This window comes from Oncorhynchus tshawytscha, linkage group LG15, assembly GCF_018296145.1.
Source record: "Oncorhynchus tshawytscha isolate Ot180627B linkage group LG15, Otsh_v2.0, whole genome shotgun sequence".
In the NCBI taxonomy this organism is placed as follows: Eukaryota; Metazoa; Chordata; class Actinopteri; order Salmoniformes; family Salmonidae; genus Oncorhynchus; species Oncorhynchus tshawytscha.
The window spans coordinates 27,271,675-27,283,790 of record NC_056443.1 but is presented as its reverse complement, the minus strand read 5'-3'; positions in this window follow the sequence as shown (position 1 = coordinate 27,283,790).

The window sequence follows — 12,116 nt, the reverse complement described above, 5'->3', positions numbered from 1 at the left end:
TTAAATTATTAATACTTCAACTTTTGATACTTAAGTATATTTTAAACCAAATAATTTCAGACTTTCACTCTAGTATTTTACTGGGTATCTTTTACTTGAGTCATTTTCTATTAAGGTATCTTTACTCAAGTATGACATTTGAGTACTTTTCCCACTACTGTTTAAATCAACCTATATATTACTGTGTATCTACCTATATAAATATGTATGTCTATATTTATAAACTTTATAATGCACTGGCATAATCTGCAAATACAAAATTGTCACCAAATACGAATATTTTTGTCTACAAAACATGGATTTATTTGTGTGCATCACATTTTCTCTCTGACTCAAGTAGGGCGGACCCTAATTAGTCGACTGGTTGATTGTTTAGTCATTAGGCTGTTGGTAAACCAAGATTGTTTTAGTCTATCAGTAAGAAATATATTTTTATTTGTGCCCATCTCAGTGAACTAATCCACTGGTTCTCAAACCTGGTCCTGGGACCCAAAGGGGGGCACATTTTTGTTTTTGCCCTAATACTACACAGCTTATTCAAATGATCAACTCAAAAGGCTTTGATGATTTGATTCAGATGTGTAGTGCTAGGGCAAAAACTAAAATGTGCCCCCTTTGGGTCCCAGGACCAGGATTGAGAACCACTGATTAATCCATTGCGGAGGCCAAGACTAAAAACCAATTTATGCTTGATCCGAAAATGTGTTCAGAGGCTCCATATGGAGGGTGTGATGCAATTGCGGAGCCTCCAGAGGCAGACATAGGCCACATCGAGCTCCGTGCCACATCGGCATGCGCCTTCTACATTTTGTAACAATGCGGAGGGCTCTGTATAGGGCGGTACATCCTGTAGAAAACAAACTCACTTCCTTGACAACAGCTCGGCCCTGCTCCGCAAAGCGCAAGAAGTATGAATGAATGCCCTCACTTCTGTTGAGGCGAATGAATGCCCTGACTTCTGCTGAGGCCGTATCACCCACCGTAAGTGCTGCATGGCCAATGCAGACCTCGATTGACCATGCCCAGATGCACAATGGGCTTCTCTTTCCAGAATGCGCTTTCTCCCGCCAACTTAATTGTGTAAATTGTTTGCGTTTGATTGTAAGTGTATATCAATGACTCATTACATATCACCAGTAGAAATTCCTATAATTTCCTGGGAATTTGTTAATGTATTCAATATTATTCTAGTCTTCCCGTTTTCATTGTCGGAGTAAGGATGCACATGCATAGAAGTAGGCTTATAGGCTTCCTGGCCTGCGCGCAAATGTATTCCTATGAAACCGAGGTAAAGACAGTTTCAAGTTGGATATTCGCGCTTTCAAACCATTTGAACCACAGACTCCAAATAAGTGTCATGATGTTGGAAAAATTGCGCACAACATTGCACGTCTTATTTTCACGATTTGGACATTCATTCGCTTTCCAAAGCTAATAAATGTGGAATTGTGAGCAGCATTTTGTATTCCTAGTTGAATTAGTTAGGGAGCGTAAACAAAGTACAACCTTTTTTACATTCAAATTTCAATAGCTCCTTGGTTATGTGACCTACTGACTTCAAACAAGGTTCAGAATGTCCACTGACTACCCTTCTATATTGCACAACCTTTAGTTTGTTAATTTTCATCTCACAAGATTTTACATTAATTTTTCAAAATGTAAAGTTTCAATAGCTCCTTGGTCGTGTGACCTAGTGACTTCAAACAAGGTTCAGAATGTCCACTGAGTGGGCCTACATATTGCACACCCTTTAGTTTGTCCATTTTCATCTCACATGGTTTTACATGAATTTTCCAAAATGTAAAATTTCAATAGCTCCTTGGTCATGTCACCTAATGACTTCAAACTAGGTTCAGAATGTCCACTCAGTGGGCCTACACATTGCACACCCTTTAGTTTGTCCGTTTTCATTTCACATGGTGTTACATGAATTTCACTGGTCACCCCCAAAGCCAATTCCTACTTTGGCCGCCTTTCCTTCCAGTTCTCTGCTGCCAGTGACTGGAACGAATTGCAGAAATCACTGAAGCTGGAGACTCATATCTCCTTCACTATCTTTAAGCATCAGCAATCAGAGCAGAGCACCTGTACGTAGCCCATCTGTAAATAGCCCATCCAACTACCTCATCCACATATTGTTATTTATTTATTTTATTTATATATATATATATTGCTCCTTTGCACCACAGTATCTCTACTTGCACATTCATCTTCTGCACATCTCACTCCAGTGTTTATTTGCGAAATTGTAATTATTTTGCCACTACGGCCTATGTATTGCCTTACCTCCTTAATCTTACTTCATTTGCACACACTGTATATAGACTTTTCTATTGTGTTATTGACTGTACGTTTGTTTATTCCATGTGTAACTCTGTGTTGTTGTTTGTGTCACACGGCTTTGCTTTATCTTGGCCAAGTCGCAGTTGTAAATGAGAACATGTTCTCAACTGGCTCACCTGGTTGAATAAAGGTGAGATAAAAAAATACTGTATATGGGAATGTCTTATGTCCGTCCTACATGTACTGTTGGTACATGGAATATTCCTCAACTGCATAGATGATAAATTGCTATTGCAAATAGAAGTATTTATGTTCAACTGACATTTTCAGATATTATTTTGACAAACACACTTTGGGGCTTACAATTCATTCTCTATTGTCATAGAGTTGGTGGGCACCGTCACCTGTGATTTTTGTGATTTGACTTTCTTTAAGCATGTACTGATGAAACTTTCAATTAGTATTTTTTTCTTAAAGTCTACAAACTATACATTTATTCACTCTGTGTTATGGTTGAATCCAAAATTCTACTTTTATTATTGTCCTGTAAATGGTTCAGTGCCTTACCTCTACTAATAAAGAGGTAATAAATTACTACTAGATTATAAGGAATATAAGGAAAACAGCATACAAATTTGGCTTGTGTATTCATTTGCCTATAACTAATCAGAATTCCATTATGTTTACATAAAGAGAATACTTCAAAATGAGAAGATCCTTCCATGGAAAAGATGACTGGGTGGACATAAAGTAGAAAGGAGGGTAAATAACTCACACCATGCAGCAGGACACCTTCAGCTGCGGGGTCTTTGTAATGCAGGTTTGATAGTTATATTTTCTATAATGAATGGTGTCTTGACATTGGCCTGTTGGGAGAGGTTTATGACCCCCATAAATACCTTTCCCCCTTCTCTCTCTACTTTATAGAGTTGACTCTTGGAAAGCCTTTGTTAACATAGAGTCTGGTAACATCAAAAGGTGGGAAATGGAACCATATTTCGGTAATCCAACCAGTTGAAAACATGCATTGGTACTTAATGAATATGATGTCAGATCAGTTGTTGTCTGAGACATTACTACTAATGATGGTATGACATAAATTGTATCTTGGAAAGTCTACACATTCTAGTTATCAGATTCACATGGAATTGTTGTGCAGTTTAAATGTAATTTTAGCTTCTAAAATGAGAGAATTGGTTTGTCATAGAGTAAACTCTGCTCACTCATAGGCCCCGCCCAAGTGAACAGACATCAGTTGTAAACTATGAAACATGCCCTTCTCTTCACCACTATATAAACCCGTTGACGGAAATGCAATATTCTGTTCCAAGGACGTGAGGACTTGCGGTCCCTGCGTTAAAAGGGCAAGATCACCTACAGAACTAAGCCAACCTCAGTGTGAGCTCTGGTTGAATGACAAGAACCTAAAGAATTTAGAATCGAATTTCAATGTGAAGATGACGATCAACACGCCGAAAGGATGAATTTCGACTATACCAGCCAGAATATAGCATGAGCTTAAAGTATGGCAACTTGGTATGAACTTTGAACTCTTATTCACTAAAGAAGTGATACCTTATAGCCGATTGAGTTAGCCGCAGCAACTGTAAACGTGGGCTAGGAAAGGACGGACAACGTATCCAGTCTAACACACAACAACGATACTATAATGTATCCAGTTTACCACCAGAGACATTCTTCAGAGGACAAGGAAGATCTCTGTTGAGCAACACGGCCTTCCATCTACGACCAACCTATTGAAGCCGCAGCTCAGAGTAAATATTCCTTGCATTTTTTTTCTCTCCAAATGGGTAGTTATTTAGAATGCATAAGATTCTCTATTTACGATAGCATAGCTTCTCCCTTTGTTACTCAGTCTTCCCGCTCTTTCATTCAAAACCCAAAACCCTTTCTTTGTGTAACCAGCCGTCATATCTGTTCCGTCCGCCAGGGACGTTTTTCTTTATGACATAATTTGTAATCAATGTATGATACATTCTCTGTATATGTAATTCTGTGTGATTATTTAGTAAATAAATAATTAAACCAAATTTTGTATTGCTGATTCAACATGTTAGCCAGGGTTTGTGAAGATAACCAAGAATTTACAACTTTCAGATGAGACTGAATAAGGTGACGATTAATAATTGATTGCTACTGATGTAAAAGACTACCAGGTCTTTAAGAGTTTATTCAGAAGATAACAGCTCTATAAACATTATTTCGTGGTGCCCCGACTTTCAAGTTATTTACATTTACATGATTAGTTTAATAAGGTAATATTAATTACAGAGAAATTATTTGATAGAATACCATGACATATCACTTAATCCGGCATAGCCAAAGACACAACAATGGTTAGCTATTAAGTGACAATTAGGTCAAAAACTCTATTTTATTTTTTGGTGTAGATGGCCAAGGAAGTTGCACAGAACTTCCCCAACATCCCCTCCCAAATTGATGTGGAACCTTCAAAAACACATGGAGCAACTGCGAGAAGAAATGGCTGAGGATATACTAAAAATGTCTGGTATGTAATGACATTTCATTCAAAGTAAATGTAAATTCTTTATTTTTATGTGGTTGTGTGGGACAGCCATATGTTCAGTTCATGCCTATGATTTCAGAGTTCAGCAAAGCCAACAACAGCTTCATGTGTGCCACTGATAAAGAACCTGGATGTGGCCCAAAGACTGACTGGGTTAGTAACTTTATTTATCATGTTTATAATCTTTTGAGAACAGTGACGGCATGTAAGACAATTTATGATATAACACAATGGATGGCTAATTCGTCATTCGTCATACTGCATTGATATTTGATATTATTTATAACGTGTTACGTTTTGTTTTGATTGAATGTTTTGCATACCAACGGTGGTTCCATGTGCTGTGCCTAGGAAGGAAGACAAAAGAGTTCAACAGAGTAAAGAACACAAACTGGAAGTGCAGTCTTTGTTGTTGATAATGTATGCTATACCCCATCCACACTGAAGAGGCTCTGACATGTACATCAACCAGGGTTAATGTCTGCTATACCCTATCCACACTGAAGAGGCTCTGACATGTACATCAACCAGGGTTAATGTCTGCTATACCCTATCCACACTGAAGAGGCTCTGACATGTACATCAACCAGGGTTAATGTATGCTATACCCCATCCACACTGAAGAGGCTCTGACATGTACATCAACCAGGGTTAATGTCTGCTATACCCTATCCACACTGAAGAGGCTCTGACATGTACATCAACCAGGGTTAATGTATGCTATACCCTATCCACACTGAAGAGGCTCTGACATGTACATCAACCAGGGTTAATGTCTGCTATATCCACACTGAAGAGGCTCTGACATGTACATCAACCAGGGTTAATTCTGCTATACCCTATCCACACTGAAGAGGCTCTGACATGTACATCAACCAGGGTTAATGTATGCTATACCCCATCCACACTGAAGAGGCTCTGACATGTACATCAACCAGGGTTAATGTCTGCTATACCCTATCCACACTGAAGAGGCTCTGACATGTACATCAACCAGGGTTAATGTCTGCTATACCCCATCCACACTGAAGAGGCTCTGACATGTACATCAACCAGGGATAATGTATGCTATACCCCATCCACACTGAAGAGGCTCTGACATGTACATCAACCAGGGTTAATGTCTGCTATACCCCATCCACACTGAAGAGGCTCTGACATGTACATCAACCAGGGTTAATGTATGCTATACCCCATCCACACTGAAGAGGCTCTGACATGTACATCAACCAGGGTTAATGTATGCTATACCCCATCCACACTGAAGAGGCTCTGACATGTACATCAACCAGGGTTAATGTCTGCTATACCCCATCCATACTGAAGAGGCTCTGACATGTACATCAACCAGGGTTAATGTCTGCTATACCCCATCCACACTGAAGAGGCTCTGACATGTACATCAACCAGGGTTAATGTATGCTATACCCCATCCACACTGAAGAGGCTCTGACATGTGCATCAACCAGGGTTAATGTATGCTATACCCCATCCACACTGAAGAGGCTCTGACATGTACATCAACCAGGGTTAATGTATGCTATACCCCATCCACACTGAAGAGGCTCTGACATGTACATCAACCAGGGTTAATGTATGCTATACCCTATCCACACTGAAGAGGCTCTGACATGTACATCAACCAGGGTTAATGTATGCTATACCCCATCCACACTGAAGAGGCTCTGACATGTACATCAACCAGGGTTAATGTGTGCTATACCCCATCCACACTGAAGAGGCTCTGACATGTACATCAACCAGGGTTAATGTATGCTATACCCCATCCACACTGTAGAGGCTCTGACATGTACATCAACCAGGGTTAATGTATGCTATACCCCATCCACACTGAAGAGGCTCTGACATGTACATCAACCAGGGTTAATGTATGCTATACCCCATCCACACTGAAGAGGCTCTGACATGTACATCAACCAGGGTTAATGTCTGCTATACCCCATCCACACTGAAGAGGCTCTGACATGTACATCAACCAGGGTTAATGTATGCTATACCCCATCCACACTGAAGAGGCTCTGACATGTACATCAACCAGGGTTAATGTCTGCTATACCCCATCCACACTGAAGAGGCTCTTACATGTACATCAACCAGGGTTAATGTATGCTATACCCCATCCACACTGAAGAGGCTCTGACATGTACATCAACCAGGGTTAATGTATGCTATACCCCATCCACACTGAAGAGGCTCTGACATGTACATCAACCAGGGTTAATGTATGCTATACCCCATCCACACTGAAGAGGCTCTGACATGTACATCAACCAGGGTTAATGTGTGCTATACCCCATCCACACTGAAGAGGCTCTGACATGTACATCAACCAGGGTTAATGTATGCTATACCCCATCCACACTGTAGAGGCTCTGACATGTACATCAACCAGGGTTAATGTATGCTATACCCCATCCACACTGAAGAGGCTCTGACATGTACATCAACCAGGGTTAATGTATGCTATACCCCATCCACACTGAAGAGGCTCTGACATGTACATCAACCAGGGTTAATGTCTGCTATACCCCATCCACACTGAAGAGGCTCTGACATGTACATCAACCAGGGTTAATGTATGCTATACCCCATCCACACTGAAGAGGCTCTGACATGTACATCAACCAGGGTTAATGTCTGCTATACCCCATCCACACTGAAGAGGCTCTTACATGTACATCAACCAGGGTTAATGTATGCTATACCCCATCCACACTGAAGAGGCTCTGACATGTACATCAACCAGGGTTAATGTATGCTATACCCCATCCACACTGAAGAGGCTCTGACATGTACATCAACCAGGGTTAATGTATGCTATACCCCATCCACACTGAAGAGGCTCTGACATGTACATCAACCAGGGTTAATGTATGCTATACCCCATCCATACTGAAGAGGCTCTGACATGTACATCAACCAGGGTTAATGTATGCTATACCCCATCCACACTGAAGAGGCTCTGACATGTACATCAACCAGGGTTAATGTCTGCTATACCCCATCCACACTGAAGAGGCTCTGAAATGTACATCAACCAGGGTTAATGTCTGCTCTACCCCATCCACACTGAAGAGGCTCTGACATGTACATCAACCAGGGTTAATGTCTGCTATACCCCATCCACACTGAAGAGGCTCTGACATGTACATCAACCAGGGTTAATGTCTGCTATACCCCATCCACACTGAAGAGGCTCTGACATGTACATCAACCAGGGTTAATGTATGCTATACCCCATCCACACTGAAGAGGCTCTGACATGTATATCAACCAGGGTTAATGTATGCTATACCCCATCCACACTGAAGAGGCTCTGACATGTACATCAACCAGGGTTAATGTATGCTATACCCCATCCACACTGAAGAGGCTCTGACATGTACATCAACCAGGGATAAAGAGAAAGTTAACACTGTGAAATGTTTCATACTTATTTGAAGTTAAGTGTCTGTTGACATGTTGGAAAAGATTAAAGGTCTACAATTTCTGTTTAATTTGTCAATATTACATTTTTATTAATTGATTTACTGGCCACCATTACTGTGGTTACATGTTCAGTATATGTATTGACCAGCCTACCTCACTAGCTCACTCTCCATCCCTGCTTTGGACAATTAATAGCACGACTCTCGTACTTTGCCCTTTTCCTTTATGGTTGATATTAACGACGAAAGGAGATATTATGTGTCTCTCTCCTATTGTGTACCACTGTTAAATACCGTGGGGAAAAAACAAAAAACAGGGGAAATAAGTACTTAGAACTACCAATTATTATAGATAAATATTAAAGAAAAGGGTAAACAGAACACTGGACTGAACCCCTTAATTGTCAAACTAATATTAATGTAGAACAATATAGAAGATACATGACAAGAGGTTATGCAATATGGGTGTATATCCACTGCACGCTTCTGAGGTGTGTAATTGACATGACCAAGGAGCTACTGCAAATTTGAAACTAATTTGAAACTAATGTCAGTGGACATTAGGTCACATGACCAATGAGCTATTGAAATTTTACATTTTGAAAAATGTATCTAAAACCATGTGAGATGAAAATGGAGGTGGTGGTGACCAGTGACATTCATGTAACACCATGTGAGATGAAAATGGAAGTGGTGGTGACCAGTGAAATTCATGTAACACCATGTGAGATGAAAATGGAGGTGGTGGTGACCAGTGAAATTCATGTAACACCATGTGAGATGAAAATGGAGGTGGTGGTGACCAGTGAAATTCATGTAACACCATGTGAGATGAAAATGGAGGTGGTGGTGACCAGTGACATTCATGTAACACCATGTGAGATGAAAATGGAGGTGGTGGTGACCAGTGACATTCATGTAACACCATGTGAGATGAAAATGGAGGTGGTGGTGACCAGTGACATTCATGTAACACCATGTGAGATGAAAATGGAGGTGGTGGTGACCAGTGACATTCATGTAACACCATGTGAGATGAAAATGGACAAACTAAAGGGTGTGCAATGCGTGTCTATGCCATCAGGTTAGCTACAACCTGTTTTGAAAGTGTCAGGAGTAACGGTTAAAAAGCTATTGAAATTTGAAATGTTTGATTTGTCACGATGTTGATGGTCCCTAACTGCTGTTGGTGGATGTAAGGAAAACTACAGGCAAATATCCAACCTAAAACTGTCTTTACCTTGGTGCATATAAATGTATCCATTTGGGGGTCTGATTGTGTTTCTGATTGGCTTAATGCACCACCGCTAATGACCTGTGGAGCTTCTCAAAGAAATGTTTTGTTCAGCTCAAACAGCAAGCAAACAAAGTCTGTTTTTACATCCATTGAAAATTACAACAGTTCCTCATTGCATTAGAAAAACTTTCCAGCTATCTCCCTTTCCATAACAACTCAGCGTGAAAGGGAAAAATGTCATGCCCTGATGACAGGAGCTCAAGCAGTAGAACGTTTGTGGTGAGGTTACTCAGCTCCGGTGAGCTCCTGCCAAAGTCAAGCACTGCTTCTTATCCCTTGTGCAAATAGCAATGTTTTTATTTTTTGGCTCTATGCAGGCTATTTTTACATATTTGGCAAAGGTTTATAATTTTAATTTAGAATTGGATAAAATTTTGATTAAACATATTGCAATGATTTTGAGATATGAAGACGTTATTATAAATTAAATTAAACTGTTTAATGAAAATGTGCATATAAAAACCGTAACTGGCACGCAGATTGGTAGAAATGGTAAAATAACTTGTCATTCCACATGAGAAAGTTGGCCGACTCCACGTGTAGCCTACCACCGGCAACTTCTGGAGAGTAACATCAGAATCTGTGAAAGCCAGCATGAGAACAGTTAAGATTTTTTCTTCTTTTTATCTATATCTCGTGGCTCACTCTCGATGCATTTGTCTTATTTCATCAAACCGTAAGCTTTAAGCATCAGACAAGCTCAATGAATAAAGTTGATTTTATTCAAACACATAGGGTGTGTCTATATACGGAAAAATACAAGTTTAAAAATGTTCAATAAATTGGTCAAAAGAACTTTCTGTTCAACAAGATTTTTTTTTAGTCAGGGACAGCCATAGACTCATGTATATGTCCTTTCGCTTATCTTTATCCAACCATTTATTGACAGTTTATAGTGGTGATGGTCATGGTGCATACCAAGGTCACATTACATGTAGTTCTGTCCTTGAGCTGTTCTTGTCTAATGATGTTCTGTATTATATTTTGTGTGGACCCCAGGAAGAGTAGCTGCTGCTTTTGCAAAATCTAATGGGGGATCCTAATAAAATACCAAATTTCATATGAGACAATTCAGTATATTACAAGTGTGGCTGCCATACAGAAACATCTCTATATAATGTGATACTAATGCCTAGAGTTTCAATGCGTGAGCACACTCCCATCCCCCTCGAGATAACTACCAATAGTATTGCAATATCTACAAGGGTGGGAGTTGAGTATGTTTTAGTTACTTCAATGAAAAGTTCTAAAAGGTTGGTGATGATTTAAACAGGTCCCATAAGTGGACATATACCGGAGGTTTTTGGTATCATGTGTTTGGCATTAAGCCTCACACATCTAGGGTCCGTAGGCCTCACAGTCCACATCAAACAGACCCGCCCCGTTGACTTTTCCACATTTTGTTACGTTACAGCCTTATTCTAAAAATGTATTTAAAAAAAATGTTTACTCAATCTACACACACTACCCTATAATGACAAAGCAAAATAAAAAATGGAAATATCACATTTATGCAAGTATTCAGACCCTTTACTCAGTACTTTGTTGAAGCCCTTTTGGCAGCGATTACAGCCTTGAGTCTTCTTGGGTATGACAATACAAGCTTGGCACACCTGTAGTTTCTCCCATTCTTCTCTCCAGATCTTCTCAAGCTCTGTCAGGTTGGATCGGGAGCATCGCTGCACAACTATTTTCAGGTCTCTCCAGAGATGTTCGATCGGGTTCAAGTCCGGGCTCTCGCTGGGCCACTCAAGGACATTGAGACTTGTCCCAAAACCACTCCTGCGTTGTCTTGGCTGTGTACTCAGGGTCGTTGTATCTATACAGGTACAGGTACAAATGTATCTATATCCACAGTAAAACGAGTCCTATATCAACATAACCTGAAAGGCCGCTCAGCAAGGAAGAAGCCACTGCTTCAAAACCACCATAAAAAAGCCAGACTACGGTTTGCAACTGCACATGGGGACAATGATCGTACTTTTTGGAGAAATGTTCTCTGGTCCTATGAAACAAAAATAGAACTGTTTGGCCATAATGACCATCGTTATGTTTGGAGGAAAAAGGGGAGGCTGGCAAGCCGAAGAACACCATCCCAACCGTGAAGCACGGGGGGTGGCAGCATCATGTTGTAGGGGTGCTTTGCTGCAGGAGGGACTGGTGCACTTCACAAAATAGATGGCATCATGAGGACGGAAAATTATATGGATATATTGAATCAACATCTCAAGACGTCAGTCAGGAAGTTAAAGCTTGGTTGCAAATGGGTCTTCCAAATGGACAATGACCCCAAGCATACTTCCAAAGTTGTGGCAAAATTGCTTAAGGACAACAAAGTCAAGGTATTGGAGTAGCCATCACAAAGCCCTGACCTCAATCATATAGAAAATATGTGGCCAGAACTGAAAAAGCATGTGCAAGCAAGGACGCCTACAAACCAGCTCTGTTACACCAGCTCTGTCAGGAGGAATGGGCCAAAACTCACCCAACTTATAGTGAGAAGGCTACCCAAAACGTTTGACCCAAGTTAAACAATCTA